The sequence below is a fragment of the Schistocerca gregaria genome, chromosome 2 (assembly GCF_023897955.1).
Source record: "Schistocerca gregaria isolate iqSchGreg1 chromosome 2, iqSchGreg1.2, whole genome shotgun sequence".
In the NCBI taxonomy this organism is placed as follows: Eukaryota; Metazoa; Arthropoda; class Insecta; order Orthoptera; family Acrididae; genus Schistocerca; species Schistocerca gregaria.
This window is the reverse complement of record NC_064921.1, coordinates 617,302,690-617,318,260: the sequence shown is the minus strand read 5'-3', so window position 1 is coordinate 617,318,260 and position 15,571 is coordinate 617,302,690.

Genomic DNA, 15,571 nt, shown 5'->3' with positions numbered 1-15,571 from the left:
TATGTCCCGCTGGTAGCTAAACAACATTTCCTTGACACATTTTTTATTTTGCATTTAGACCAAAAGTTATTTGGGTTGACTAACATAAATGAGATGCCCTGTATATAGTACATAACAGCAAACATCGGGCTTCGATGTACATCATAGTCGTTGGCTTTCTTTGTATGAATTTTCTGCATGCCGATGCTGTGCTTAGAAATTTATACACACTCTGAAAACAACGAAATGGTGAACATCTCATCATCTAGTCATCTCTGAGTTTATTCTGCCTCCAGTTTGTGTATCATGCTCCATCGCAGTTTGTCTGGAAGATGATACCGAAATTCGACGAGACTGGTCTTCCAAGTGCTTCCCCTGTCTTTCACCGCATCATTGCCAGTGCCCTCCTGCCTTCAGAACTGCAGTCGCTTGCTTTGTAGAGAAGAATTGGATGGTTGCAGAGCTGCTGGTTTTCAAGAGGCACTTTTATGATTCTCTTATGTCATAAGAAGATACTTAACAGCAGTGCTATTCAATTTATAATATCCCGAGTTTCTTCTGTTTTCCAATGGATTTGAAATGACAACCAACTAGTTGCAAAATACATGGTATTATACAATATCTGCTCCAAACGCAATGTCGTAATATTTGTTAATAGATTCAATAGCTTCTGAAGAGGAAAGTTTTATGTCGGAACTATGGTCAAGTATAATAAATCCGTATTTTGCAACTGGTTTGCTGTTATTTCCAACCCACTAAAGCTCTTGCAAGCACGGCTGCTGAAGTTCAGCCGTATTTAAAAACTTTTCCTGTTTTGGTCTTCTCACGTTTAAAATTTCTTAGAATACCGTAATAAATCATTTGTTATAATCTTGCTGCAGGAGTGCCCCATGCACCGATGTCTTGACAGCCAATTACGCTTAAATTAGTTTTAACGTATGTGTTGGTTTTGGCTTCTTTATATTTCTGTAGCAACGTGCTCAAGCAGTTTCTTTGAGTTCTTATTTCGTTGAGTACATAGGAAATTCAAATATTTCACGAAGCAAAGCAGGCCGATTTGCTTATGCGTAAAGGAATGAGAAAAAGCTGAGCCCTGAAGACATAAAGAAACCATCCCCCCCCCCTCCAAACACCCACTGTTAGGCACTATAAAATGCGAGCCGCCTCTGCCCTATGGTTACTGTGGCGAGAGTTCAGTACTGCGCAGCTGTCCAGTTCTTAGCAAAGTAGATCGCATTGTCTGAAATCTTCGAACGCCTGAGGAGTACGTGCTTTGATCGTCTCCCGGCTGAGGAACAATACGCAAAACTTTTTACACTGCGAACGGAAACTTTAGACGACGACCCGTGCAGCGGACTCCATCCACAGCAGCAATCACGAAAGAAAATGTCAAGTGGGAGGGACTTTCCGATCGGCAGATGGAGACAAAAGGAACTGCTGCGAGATTAAACTTTTTGAAAAGGGCGATTCTGCGTATTTTGCGCGTAAAATTTATCGACGGACAACGTCAGCGGGGGACACTGCCAAAAGCATTGACGATTCGAGTGCGCTCTACGGGTTAAAGTAGTCTGAGAAGTGAACAAAGAAACAAAACGTACAAAACTCTGAAATGCCATAGAAAAGATGCTGTCGGCTGAACTTGAGACAGGAGAGCAGCTCATGCAATGCAATGCGCAATTCCACGCAGCATTTGCTATATGGGTTGCTACTCATTATAGCGGCTTCAGAAAACATGAACATCTGCCGTTCACCTCTCACTGACTGTACCATTTGCTCGCATCTTAAGTATATTATTTGTGGCTGAAATTGATGAAGTCGCCTCAGTCGCTGTTACAGAGCATTTTCCTTAAGTTTTAAATGCTCGAAGTTCACTCTGTGAAAAATGTAGGAATGGAAAATATGAAATGTATTCTATAGTGGAATTTTATGTAATTTATTCGATAGAATGATCCCAAGTTAGTCTAGTGCAGTCTTCGATCAAAAAATATGAATTAACAAGGACAACAAAACATGAGGAATAATAAGTACGCCAGCAGCAAGGAAGTCTCGCTATTGAATGACGGTTGAAAACATACAGTGGAGTTGGGACGGCACACGATATGAGAAGGGACAATGAATACATAATTAATAAATGTGTACAGATGATATAATAAGTGAAGGAGGGCATATCGTTAAATTTAATATCGCAACAGACTAATTAGGTTCTGTGTATAAAATGGGAACATACAATTCCATTAAAAATATTTACAACAAGACACTGACGTTTTGCGTAAACACTGAGCATAGCATGAAATACGTGACGAGTAATATTTGTTTGGGCTGCCTTGAACATACTGCGAGAAACAGAACTGCAAACATCTTGTGAAATGTCAGACAAATTTTAAGAGAGATCCACCTTGGGTTAAAATTACAATTCGAAGAATTTAAAACAGTGAAGTTAAATCACTACAGTCCTTACACCGCAAGACAGACGATATGTTTTGTGTACCTATTATTATACCATTGAGTTGGGGAATAAGTTCGCCGGCCGTGGTGGCCAAGCGGTTCTAGGCGCTACAGTCTGGAACCGCGCGACCTCTACGGTCGCAGGTTCGAATCCTGCCTCGGGCATGGATGTGTGTGATGTCCTTAGGTTCGGTAGGTTTAAGTAGATCTAAGTTTTAGGGGACTGATGACCTCAGATGTTAAGTCCCATAGTGCTCAGAGCCATTTGAACCATTGTGAACCATTTGGCGTATAAGTTCGTAGCGTTTCTTCGTAAGTTTAATAAATACAACAGATGCACCTAACAGAGACTTTAGTTATCAGTAACGTATTCTTCCTTACTATTTACAACAGTCTGCCAACGCTGCGGTAACTTTTCAATTCCACTACTGTAGAAATCATTTGGTTTCGAGGCGAAAATCTCGTCGAGCTATGTTCAGAGCACATTTTTATCTGGCGAGGAAGTGCCTTGAAGGTTGTTCAACAGAGAACGGAAAAGGTGAAAATCTGAGGTGAATAAGCTGGGTGCGGAGTGACTTTCTAACGCAACTCCTGTTACAGTGGTTTTTGTAAATCCAACCGAATGCAGGCGGGCGTTATCATAGAGTAGCGTCACTTCACGCTGTCTTCATGGTGGTTGTTCTTGGGCTGCATCTGCAAGACGTGTGAGTTGTTGACAATAAATGTCAGCAAGTGATGGTTGCAGCTCGGAGAAGCAATTCGTAGTACGCCACACAGTCGCTATTCCACCATATGCATAACATTAGCTTTTGTGGATGTATGTAAGTTTTTGTACGGGGAGTTCCTGCTGTGTTTGGTCTAAAAATTTTCTTTCTTTTCTTCATTTTAGCATGAATACACCATTTCTGGTCAGCAATAACGATACAGGATAGGAATAGTCGATGTTTTTCACAAGCCAGTTGATGACGAGCAAGCAGAGATGCATATGTCGGCAACAGCGGATTTTCATGATTTTGGCTTAGAGCTTGCGGTACCCACACAACCGATTTCTCAATCTTCCCTATTGCAGGCAAATTTCGCACGATGGTGGAACGATCACAGTTCACCACATTTACTAGTTCTCGAGCACATTAATGTGGATCGTTATGGATTAATGCGTTTAAACGGTCTTCTTCAAATGCCGGAAGTCTTCCAGGACATGGAGAGTCACGACCGTCGAAACGATCCTCCTTAAAACGAAAAAAACCGTTTCCTTGCCGTGCTCTCTCCAACGGCATTATCACCATACACGGCGCAAATGTTTCTGGCTGCCTCCGTGTGTCACCCCTCTATTGAACTCAGACAGAACAGCATACCGGAAATGTTCCGATTTCTCCATCTGACACTCCATTTTCTAGCGTCCAGAACTTCACTCACTATCTCCAAATGACAAAATGACAATATGTTAAGCCAAACTGATAAGTTAACTACAAACAACAAATGACAATCAATAAATAAACCGATAGCAACCGGAGTACCAACATCACAACATGCAAGACAAAAATTCTGCCGCACGGGGTAGCCGCGCGGTCTTCGACGTCTTGTCACAGTCCGCGCGGCTTCCCCAGTAGGAGCTTCGAGTCCTCCCTCGGGCATGAGTGTGTGTGTCGTCCTTAGCATAAATTAGTTTAAGTTAGATTAAGTTGTATGTAAGCTTAGGGACCGATGACCTCAGCCGTTTGGTCCCATAAGACCTTACCACAAATTTCCAATTACAAAAATGCTACGAACTTATGCATCAACTTTGAAAGGTCTCTGTTGGATTCCTTTCATGTTAATTTCTTAAATCTGTTGCCATTTACGGCATAAATTCCTCTTCTAAATTTACTGTGGTGTTTCTGAGTATCTTGGAGGACACTGAGCAGTGAAACGTGTTACTTTTACACGTAAACAAGAACGATCTGTCACACTACTACACTTTGAAACACAGTTTATATGTAATTCATGTCACACAGTCTCATACGGAACCTGCATCCGCTTTCTTTTATATACAGTGTATAATAAGATACTGCCATCCCCTTCCCTTCTGTGTGAAAGAATGAATGAGCAAATGTATTTCTAGTTGCATGCTTGATGGTAGCAGACAAGCCTGTCTGCTAGAGAACAGTAGGACCAACGTCGGAACAGGTAGCTACGCTTTCTAGAAGCAGAGAGGTTTTTCATTCTTAGTATGTTCCTGTCCGTCCCTTGTCATGTTGATATAGGGAGCTGCCTCTGGTCACTTCCGTTTGTATTTGTGAAGCACGCCCCGTAAGAGCGCAGGTCAGTCTGTCCGCGGCGAGCGTCTGAAGTGGTAACATCTCCGGCTAAGCGCGTGTCTGCTAAGTCCGTAGGACAATGGATTTCTTAAGTTCAGCCTAACTGAAAATTTAATCACCTTTATTTCAGGTTTAGCTCTAAAATATCTAATGTTATCTTAAATTGCAAAGCAGTGTAATTCGAGTGTGAAGTTCAGAATATATTCCGGTAGTTGCTTTGTCACTACTTTGTGAATAAAGTGGAACCACGTGTTGATCAGTAACTCTAACTAAGATCATCAATCTTAAATGTGAATGTGCGTGAGATTATAACGTCTCGTCTTGACAATATTTTTCAATATAGCAACTTTTCTTTATGTTCAACTCACGTGGGGTGTACTTTGTGAGACCAGTACCACTTGCTTATACAGTTGTTTGACCCATCAGGTAAATAGTAAGACGATAGTAGCGAGTTCAAGGTTTTTCTTTTGTAAATTGCTTTTCGATCTAATTTATTTTAATTATCAGAATTATTGTGGAGTTACACTCTTTGTGTAAGCCAAGTTGACCACGTGGAGCATGTGGTGTAATCATCAAAGTAGCCCTCAGCTATTCTTTTCGGGAAGATTTCACAGAGAGTTAGTATGAATTTAGTATACCAGTGTGTGGTAATTACATGACGGACAGGATTGCGCTACGAACGTAACTTCTTTGGGTGAAAATTGAATCGGTTGGTTGTGGTTAATTTCCTCTTGCATATGTTTCAACGTTCTTCGTGTGTTATTTTATGAATGCAGTGTTGTATGCAGTCTCCCACTCTTGGCTCCATATTTGATGTGTTCCGTAAGATTACAATCTCACATTTACACAATGGTAAATAAGGCACCAGTTTAGTTTTGAATCAAGTTGAGAATTTGCTGGTGAAACAGTTGCGCAGTAATGCAAGGTTAACTAACCCCAGACAGCTCACAGCTTTTAACCCGCATTTATTGTCTATCAGCACCGCTTTCACATCAAATTAATGCAACAATGTTACAACTTAGTACAATAGAAGATTCCGGAGTGGGTCGGCGCTGTAGATGTGGAACACAGAGATGAATAGGTATTATGACCCTGAATGGTGTGAAATTGATAGAAATCGATTATCAGAAATAACTAGTACTGCAGCTCTTAACTGTCATACGCATTGTAGCTTCTCACAAAAACAAAAGTGCTGGTACAGTAGAGCGTCGATTATCCAACAACCGAACGACCGCTTAACCGAACTGTGTACTCGCTCGCACCTGTTACTCTCCCACCCTACCGCCCATCATCCCCCTCACTCCCAAACCAAGTTCCCTACAGTAGTCGCCTCACTGGGCCACCGCTGGCGGAACATTGCTTCTAATGGGGCCTTCACAAGGCGCTGCTGACCGACCATCCGCCAGTCGCTGTGTTTCAACAATCAGCACACTTCTGTCGGCTTGGCACTGGCAGTTGGCCGGCCGCGGTGGTCTCGCGGTTCTAGGCGCGCAGTCCGGAACCGTGCGACTGCTACGGTCGCAGGTTCGAATCCCGCCTCGTGCATGGATGTGTGTGATGTCCTTAGGTTAGTTAGGTTTAAGTAGTTCTAAGTTCTAGGGGACTAATGACCACAGCAGTTGAGTCCCATAGTGCTCAGAGCCATTTGAACCATTTTTTGAACTGGCAGTTGAAGTAGCGGCATTATCAAAGCTGTTCACAGCAACAGCTGCGCCAGCTTAGAGTTGAGGCGTGCCGCTCAGCGCAGTTTAAAGGATTGCGCGCCCCTAAGAAGAGCTTCTCACGGTGCAAACAGTCACCTTCTGTTCTCTGTTACGACCACTTGTTTAGATACTGTCTTGCGATGGTTTGAAGCCCAAGATGAAAGTTACCAGTTTCAGATATCTGTAATGAAAAAAGTACGTGACTTAGCTGCTCTTAAGCGCGTAGGCTTGCTTAGACAGACCAAAATAAAGAATTTTTTTAAAACGTTAATTTTGTTTACTGTGTGTATTGCTCATGCAAAATGCGTATGTAATATGTATATATTTTTGTTTAATAAACTGTGCCACATACTATGTATTCATACTAAAGTTGCCTTTGTATGTTACTTTGTAATACTAAAATAGATGCTATATTTATGAATAAATTTACTGTGCAGTACTTCTTTTTGGCAAATAAACATGTACAGTTCGATTATCTGAACAAACCAGTTTTCCGAACACCCATGTCCCCCAATTACTTCGGCTAATCGACGCTCTACTCTATTAATACCCGAAGCTGGGTCATGAGCAGTTGAAAATTAGATAAGGCTGGTGTGTTGTAGAAAGGGCGCTCCTGTCGCCACGAAAATGGAACCGTTCTCCCTGCTACGTGACGGGGACGCTTCGGACCTTGTACCTGCCGTCAGAGCGGCAGTCGATAGCAAGACGGCAATGCTCGTGATATCAAGAGTATTTTATGATGGTCGAGTCGTTGTGCATCCGATGCATAGGACACTGCTTCTCGCATTCGGGAGGACGACGGTTCAATCGCGCGTCCTGCCATCCTGATTTAGGTTTTCCGTGATTTCCCTAAATCGCTCCAGGCAAATGCCGGGATGATTGCTTTGAAAGGGCACGGCCGATATCCCTCACAGTCCTTCTCTAATCCAGTAAGACCGATGACCTCGCAGTTTGGTCTCTTCCCTCAAACAACCCAACCAACCAACACTGCTTCTCCGACGTCGTACAGGTACTCGGTTTTCATGCATCACCGTGTGGAAGATTTAAGATGAGTACCTCTATTAGGAGACAATTGCCGCTGACAAAGTCCAAAGTGATGAAAAAGAAAAGAAAGGGAGATTAGGGTTTAACGTCTCGGAAATGACGGCACTGTTGCAGACGGACCACAAAATACGAATTGGGGGAGAATAGGGAAGGAAAGCAACTGTACCCTTTCAAAGGAAACAGCCCGGCATTCGCCTTAAGTGATTTAGGGGCCACGACGGTCAGACAGGGATGTCAGCTGCCATCCTGCTGAACAGAGGCGTGCACCGAACCTGCGCGGCCCGCCCGTGACCGCAGCCGTGACCTCGTCTCGCGCTGCCCGGTCAGACGGTCGAGTCGTACCGAGGCCCGCCGGGCCGAGCGGTTCCCGCTGGGGCCCGAGTCCTGCCCCTCAACCGTGCGGCTCGGCTGCTCGTTATGTCGCGCTCCCGACGGGCATCACACTGTCGCGGACGTGGGCCGTTTGCAAGCAGATTTTTACTTCGTACAGTATTTACTGACGCCGTACTTCCGCAGGTATCGTGGGGTTTCCTACCGTGGGATTTTCTGCCGCGTGGTTTCCTACGAGCACTGGCGCACTAAACCTGTCAGAGGCCCGAGCCGGCAAAACAACTTGAGGCTCCACTTGCTGCCCCCTCCCATCCTCCTCACAGGATTTCTCCGAGAGTTTCAAACACAAGCGGAAGGAAGTCCCACATTGCTTATCATCTTCATTTTGTGTCGTGATAATTTACAAGGTATAACGTTATTTTACGTAACACTGAAACTGACTGCTCTCGTAATCTCGTTACTATTATTTACATGATTTCTGTTGTTCGAATCTATTATTTATGTTTCGCAACTAAGTCGGCATAGAGCGAGCGGGGTGTATAAAAATGAATTCCTATTTCCCAAATCAAGGGGAAGGTCACTGTTTACATAAAACTTCGTTCAGTGCATGGTGGAGGGTACTTTTCTCACGGATTTCAACAAAAGCCACAGTGTTGCTTGGACCTTGATGAAATTTTGTACGTTTGATCTTCAAAACAAGGGGAACCGCACGGTGTATGTGAAATTTCATACGGTGTATGGCGGAGGGTGCCTTACAACAGAATTACACACCATTTGACTGATCAGCTTGGGTGTTGGCTCATGTATGTATGTTTCCGTGGTGAAGGCATTTACACAAGCCAACGTTTGCTGGATGGCGGATGGTTGGCCTACCTTGAAATAAATTCAACATCGTCTCATCAATCAGCATGAAAGTTGGCAGATATACTTTTTTTTTTCATAGACGGGGAAAGAGGAGATGGCATGACGGAGGCGGAGGAGGAGATATACGGAGGAGGAGAACGTGATGGGGGCGGGGAGGGGGGAGGAGATGTATCCAGAGAAGTGAGAGAAGCAGATTAAAAGAGAGAGTGGGTAGCGGGTAAGCAGAGAAAGGGGGAAGGTGATGAATGACTAATGGAACACTGTATTAAATACTTAAATTAGGGGTGTTATTTTGAATTTGATGTACTATTAGAAAAAGCGGAGAAGGAGGTGGACAGAGACGGGAAGATGGATGGAGAAGGAGAGGAGGATGGAGAGGAGGAAGTGTTGTGAGAGGGGGGGGGGGGGGCAGATGGGGGAGACGGAAAGAGAGATGGATGGGCGGAAGGAGGAGGTGGATAGAGAGACGAGATAGGACTAAATGAACAAGAGAGATGAGGGAAGAGGGGATGAACTGACATAAAACTGGGATGAATAAATATCGGGCAACGCCGGGTTTACAGTTAGTAATTAGATAAAGATTTACGCGACAATGGGCTTGTTCATCTGAAAGAAATTACACAATATTTCCCTACAGTTAGATGCGGGGTATAAAGTCTCGATAACTAGAGTATTGTTCTTGATGTCTACAGATGATAAAATGCGTTGCTTAATATAGACGACTCCACCAAAGTTCATCTAGTTGGAATTTCATGTTTATAAAATGAACTACATAACAATCAGCTGAAAAATGCTCCTGTTGGAGCGCAAAAAAGGCAAATATGATCATGTTTAAAAGTCTCTCGCACAAAAGTGGGCAACCAGCTGTTTGAGTCCTCATTCCGCCTTCCTCACCAAAAATTCTGGAAGCTTCACAGGACGAGTGACCATGTTATGTAAGAAATTTACCAAGTAAAATTTCAGTTTTGTTGAGATAAAAATTCAGTAAATAGCAGATTGTGTATCAGAACTTTAGAAATACCGTTAAAAGCGCACTTTTGTGAATGAGATCCGCCAAATACAAATAATTAGTTTCGTATGACATAAATGACGAAACTCCAGAATCGTCAAGTTAACTTTGTAAAATTATTGATGCTGATCGACGACGACACTGTCTGAGAAATGGTGACAACACCAGCACTGAGGGTGAGCGACTGGGGTAGACAAACAGTGGGGGAGGCTCAGTTCGCAAACACCTCGTTAGGGAACCGGTTGCTCTGGAAAGCTTCCCTACCTGCTGCACCCTTGTAGGAAACCCCATGATAGGAAACCGCACGTAGCCTCTCCTCAGGTGTTGCATTAAAATAACTGATGGCTGTAACACCAGCAACAAGATGGTTACTTACACTGAAGCGACAAAGAAACTAGTATAGGCATGCGTGTTCAAATACAGAAATATGTAAACAAGCAGAATACGGCACTGCGGTCAGCAACGGCTATACGAGGCGTGTTTTTTTAAGTAAGTACCGTTTTGAAATTTAAAAAATACGTGCTGAGGTATCTCAATACTTTTATTTTTACATGAAAGCCTGTACCTTAATCTACTTTTCTACATAATTTCCCTCAGTATTGAGGCACTTGTCATAACGTTGTACCAGTTTTTGAATACCCTCCTCATAGAAGTTTGCTGCCTGACTTGTTAACCACTGCATCACCACTGTTTTGACTTCATCATCGTCTTGAAGACACTGACCGCCCAGGTGTTTCTTCAAGTGCAGGAACAGATGGTAGTAACTGGGCTCAAGTTTGGGGCTGTACGGTGGATGACAGAGTTTCCCATCGAAACGATGTGATGAGATCTTTGGTCTGATTCGCCATATGCGGATGGGCATTGTCTTGCAGCAAAACGAGGCCCTTGCTCAGCTTCCATGGACTGTTGCTTTGATTCTGATGTGACAAAGCCACCCATGTTTCATCGCTCGTGACAATTTGAATGAAGAAATAATCACCGTCGTTGTGGTACCGCTCAAGGAAAGTCAATGCACTGTCTAAACGTTTGGTTTTTGTGCACATCTGCCAACATTTTCAGTACTCAACGTGGACACAATTTTCGGTAATTGAAGAGCTCGGTCACAATGCCATACAAAACACGAGAAACATTAGGAAAGTCATTCCGCAATGAGGAAATCGTAAAAGCGTCTGTTTTCTCTCACCTTATTGTCCACTTCCTGCACCAAACTTTCATTAACGACCTAAGGACTCCCGCTCCGTTGTTCATTATGTACATTTGTGAGGCCATCTTTAAAGGTCGGAACTTAAGGAGATGGGACCTGATTAAACTGAAAGAACCAGAGGTTGTACAGAGTTTCAGGGAGAGCATAAGGGAACAATTGACAGAAATGGGGGAAAGAAATACAGTAGAAGAAGAATGGGTAGCTTTGAGGGATGAAGTAGTGAAGGCAGCAGAGGATCAAGTAGGAAAAAAGACGAGGGCTAGTAGAAATCCTTGGGTAACAGAAGAAATATTGAATTTTATTGATGAAAGGAGAAAATATAAAAATGCAATAAATGAAGCAGGCAGAAAGGAATACAAACGCCTCAAAAATGAGATCGGCAGGAAGTGCAAAATAGCTAAGCAGGGATGGCTAGAGGAGAAATGTAAGGATGTAGAGGGTTATCTCACTAGGGGTAAGATACATACTGCCTACAGGAAAATTAAAGACACCTTTGGAGAAAAGAGAACCACTTGTATGAATATCAAGAGCTCAGATGGAAACTCAGTTCTAAGCAAAGAAAGGAAAGCTGAAAGGTGGAAGGAGTATATAGAGGATCTATACAAGGGCGATGTACTTGAGGACAATATTATGGAAAGGGAAGAGGATGTAGATGAAGATGCAGTGGGAGATACGATACTGCGTGAAGAGTATGAAAGATCACTGAAAGACCTGAGTCGAAACAAGGCCGCCGGAGTAGACAACATTCCATTGGAACTACTGACGGCCTTGGGACAGCCAGTCCTGACAAAACTGTACCATCTGCTGAGCAAGATGTATGAGACAGGCGAAATACCCTCAGACTTCAAGAAGAATATAATAATTCCAATCCCAAAGAAAGCAGGTGTTGACAGAAATGAAAATTACCGAACAATCAGTTTAATAAGCCACAGCTGCAAAGTACTAACACGAATTCTTTACAGACGAATGGAAAAACTAGTAGAAGCCGACCTCGGGGGAGATCAGTTTGGATTCCGTAGAAATACTGGAACACGTGAGTCAATGCTGACATTACGACTTATCTTAGAGGAAAGATTAAGGAAAGGCAAACCTACGTTTCTAGCATTTGTAGACTTAGAGAAAGCTTTTGACAATGTTGACTGGAACACTCTCTTTCAAATTCTAAAGGTGGCAGGGGTAAAATACAGGGAGTGAAAGGCTATTTACAATTTGTACAGAAACCAGATGGCAGTTATAAGAGTCGAGAGACATGAAAGGGAAGCAGTGGTTGGGAAGGGAGTGAGACAGGGTTGTAGCCTCTCCCCGATGCTATTCAATCTGTATATTGAGCAGGCAGTAAAGGAAACAAAAGAAAAGTTCGGAGTAGGTATTAAAATCCATGGAGAAGAAATAAAAACATTGAGGTTCGCCGATGACATTGTAATTCTGTCAGAGACAGCAAAGGACTTGGAAGAGCAGTTGAACGGAATGGGCAATGTCTTGAAAGGAGGATATAAGATGAACGTCAGCAAAAGCAAAACAACGATAATGGAATGTAGTCGAATTAAGTCGGGAGATGCTGAGGGAATTAGATTAGGAAATAAGACAGTTAAAGTAGTAAAGGAGTTTTGCTATTTGGGGAGCAAAATAAGTGATGATGGTCGAAGTAGAGAGGATGTAAAATGTAGACTGGCAATGGCAAGGAAAGCGTTTCTGATTAAGATAAATTTGTTAACATCGAGTATAGATTTAAGTGTCAGGAAGTCTCTTCTGAGAGTATTTGTATGGAGTGTAGCCATGTATGGAAGTGAAACATGGACGATAAATAGTTTGGACAAGAAGAGAATAGAAGCTTTCGAAATGTGGTGCTACAGAAGAATGCTGAAGATTAGATAGGTAGATCACATAACTAATGAGGAAGTATTGAAAACGGTTGGGGAGAAGAGAAGTTTGTGGCACAACTTGACCAGAAGAAGGGATCGGTTGGTAGGACATTTTCTGAGGCATCAAGGGATCACCAGTTTAGCATTGGAGGGCAGCGCGGAGGGTAAAAATCGTAGAGGGAGACCAAGAGATGAATACACTAAGCAGATTCAGAAGGATGTAGATTGCAGTAGGTACTGGGAGATGAAGAAGCTTGCACAGGATAGAGTAGCATGGAGAGCTGCATCAAACCAGTCTCAGGACTGAAGACAGCAACAACAACAATCTTTAAATGCTCTCACCCACTTTCTTACCATTCCATCACTCATAATATTTTTTCCTTAAACTGTACAGATCTCAAGATGAATACCGATCGCTTTTAGGCCTTTAGCACTAAGAAATCTTATAACAGCTCGTACTTCGCAGTCGGCGGGACTCACGATTATCGGAGGCATCTTAAACACTTAGTACACAACGTAAACAAGGAAGAATCAGATTGTAATGGCGTCAGATACAGGATTTCATGTAAAAATAAAATTATTGAGATATCTTAGCACGTCTTTTTTTTAAATTTCAAAACGGTACTTACTTAAAAAAACGCCTCTTATAAGACAACACAAATGTCTGGCGCAGTTATTAGATGGCTTATTGCTGCTACAATGACAGGTTATCAAGATTTAAGTGAGTTCGAACGTGGTGTTATAGTTGGCGCACGAGCGACAGGACACAGCATCTCCGAGGTAGGGATGAAGTGGGGATTTTCCCGTACAACCATTTTACGAGTGTACCGTGAACATCAGTAATCCGGCAAAACATCAAATCTCCGATATCGTTGCAGCCAGAAAGAGATCCTGTAAGACTGGGACCAACAACGACTGAAGAGAATCGTACAAGCTGACAGTAGCGCAACCCTCCCGCAAACTGCTACAGATTTCAATGCTGGGTCATCAACAAGTGTCAGCGTGTGAACCAACCAACCAACATCATCGACATGCGCTTTTGGAGCCGTGCACCCTTGATTACTGCACTGCACAAAGCCTTACATCTCACCTGTGCCCATCAACGGAGACAACCTCATGAATCCATGGACCCTGCATGTCAGCAGGGGGCTGTTCAAGCTGGTGGAGGGTCTGTAATGGAGCCAGGCATGTTCAGTTGGAGTGCTGTGGGACCCTTGGTATGTCTAGATATGACTCTGACAGATGACACGTACGTAAGCATCCTGTCTGATCAACTGCATCCATTCGCGTTCATTGCGCATTTTGACGGACTTGGGCTATTCCAGCGGGACAACGCGATACCCCAAACGTCGAGAATTGCTACAGAGTGGCTCCAGAAACTCCCTTATGAGTTTAAACATTTCCGCCGGCCACCAAACGTGCTGTTCAGACGGGATCTCCACCCCCTCGTTCCCTTATGGATTTATGTGTAGCGCTGGAGGATTCATGGTGTTAATTACCTCCAGAACTACTTCAGACATTATTCGAGTCTATGCCACTTCGTTTTGTGGCACTTATGCGTGCTCGCAGGGGCTCCACACGATATTAGGCAGGTGTACCAGTTCTTTGGTTCTTCAGTGTAAATATCCACCATTGCTTGGAATAGTTACATCGACTTACTGCCACGCGAGTGTGAAAAGCCTCTGTACCTCACGATGGAGTGAAAATACCTAACTTTATTAAATGAAGCCCTACTAATTATCTTTGCAATACTGTAGGAGGAAACGGCAAGTTTTTATTGATATAGTTGGAAGTTACATGCAGAATGAAATTTTCACTCTGCAGCGGAGTGTCCGCTGATATGAAACTTCCTGGCAGGTTAAAACTGTGTGCCGGACCGAGACTCGAACTCGGGGCCTTTGCCTTTTGCGGGCAAGTGCTCTACTAACTGAGCTATCCAAGCATGCAAGGCATGCAGAAGAGCTTCTGTGAAGTTTGGAAGGTAGGAGGCGAGGTACTGGCGGAATTAAAGCTGTGAGGATGACGCGTGAGTCGTGCTTGGGTAGCTCAGTTGGTAGAGCACTTGCACGCGAAAGGCAAAGGTCCCGAGTTCGAGTCTCGGTCGAGCACACTGTTTTAATCTGCCTGGAAGTTACATCGTTATATCACGGCAGAACTGTTCTCACATCGTATGAAGTTTATCTTCTTCTCACCAGGCACATCTTTTCCAACGCAAATCTGGCTTCAGACTGGCTTATTTAAGAGACAACTTGTTATAAATCAGTATTTACAACCTGTGTAAAATTTTGCCATACAATGCCGTCTCCTGATTTCTTCAGCAAAGTACCGGTTTCCTCCTCCTTCTCCCTCCCCCCCCTCTCTCTCTATCTATCTATCTTTTTTCTTCTACATGTTTTCAGATCCTGGCCGTTGAGAGGATCTTTGCTGTTACATATTTAAAAATGTTCAAATGTGTGTCTATTCCTAAGGGACCAAACTGCTGAGGTCATCGGTTCCTAGACTTACACACTACTTAAACTAACTTATGCTAAGAACAACACATACACACACACACACACACACACACACACACACACACACACACACACACACACACACACACACACCGATGCCCGAGGGACGGTTCGAACCTCCGGTGGGAGGGGCCGCGCAATCCGTGACATGACGCCTCAAACCACGCGGCCACTCCGCGCGGCTGTTCGATATTCACTTTTGGCATAATAATAATAATAATAATAATAATATACGATAAAGGAACTGGTCATACTGTCTTGCGCCTAACTCTCCGCATAGAGCTGCATTACTTGGCCACACACTAACGGGTGTTAGCGACG